This window comes from Plasmodium fragile, assembly GCF_000956335.1.
Source record: "Plasmodium fragile strain nilgiri unplaced genomic scaffold supercont1.69, whole genome shotgun sequence".
NCBI classification, from domain to species: Eukaryota; Apicomplexa; class Aconoidasida; order Haemosporida; family Plasmodiidae; genus Plasmodium; species Plasmodium fragile.
The window spans coordinates 24,593-26,001 of NW_012192649.1; positions in this window are offsets into that span (position 1 = coordinate 24,593).

Genomic DNA, 1,409 nt, shown 5'->3' on the forward strand with positions numbered 1-1,409 from the left:
TTTTTTTTTTTTTTGTCCCTCCATTTTTGGTGCAACTTGGAGATGATTTTTGTTGTTCCCCCTTTTAAAACTCTGTCAAGTTTTTACCATGTTTTTTTTTTTTACTGTTTTGTACAAATTGATCCCTATCATGGGGAAGGGGCGGACCCCTTAGGTTAAGTGGTCTGGCGGTTTGGGTGAAGTTGCTACCTGCACATGCATGTCAACATATTCCCACCGCGTATGACTCCAGAATACAATTCACCTGTGCGAGCAACAAGGCGCTCTCTAAAATATGTGGTGTCATAAACGTCCATTTCTATGCACATGAAAGGAAGGACTTTCCCCCCCTTTTTCTTCACTCGACTTTATGCAAAATTGGCACTTTTTTTAACTTAGAGCGTAATGTTGATCTACTTTGGGGCAGTTCATCGCATGCATGAGTTTTTCCCCTTTGATAGGGATACCCACTTTTTGCGGTCCCCATGTGTGGTTCTGCTTTATTGCTCAAACAGTATATAATCACATAAGTTCTATTGCGCAAGGAAGATTCCATGCCAAGGAGGGGCCTGTCCTACGCAGCATATATGCAGTGTGAACACAATGGGATGCGCAGGATATAGGACCATAAGGGCGAAAGAGAAATGTACATTCATCATGGGCAAATGCATACGTGAGGGGTTAATGTAACTAAGGGGGCCCCAAAAGATGACAGGTCGAAACTTAAAAAAGCGAAAAAAAGAAATCAACCATGTAATTGTGACTCTTTTGTTCCTTCACCGTGTGTTGGGTACATACAAGCAGTAATCATTTTAGAAATTTCAATTTTTTTTTTTTTTTTTTTTAAATGGCACCTAGTTGAATTTCGCTAAATGAAGAAGCTCTACCAATTATGTACATTTCGCTCATAAAATGGACTTCACGAACGGACACATATGGTCAGTATAATTTAGAAGAGAAAATACATATACCGTCTTTTAAATGGGTGTGGTCACTCATTTCTGCGACTTTCTCTTTGCCCCAAAAAAGACGCGTACTTTGTTGGTACGCGGAAGAAAAAAAAAAAAAAAATTGCAAGGACGGCCATCGGCTGATAGAGGTGACATGCCTCGGTACAGGGAGCATCATGAACTAGGTGCTCATCTGCATCTGGATGATCATGACGCTTTTTGTCCTTTAGAAAAAAATTCTCTCAAAATGCAACTCCACATCTTGCAAAAGACCTAGGTCCCTCTAGTAAAGGACGCCGGATTGGTTAGCGAAACTAGGTTAAATATTCCGAAAAAAAAAAAAAAAAAAAAAAAAAAAAAGAAAGGGACAAAAAAAAACAGCGCTAAGAAGAAGGAGGAAAAGAAGGTTCTTCTAAAGGAGGTAAAGATAAAAAAATTGACATTCAAATGTACAAGACAAGAAAACAACATATAATGTAT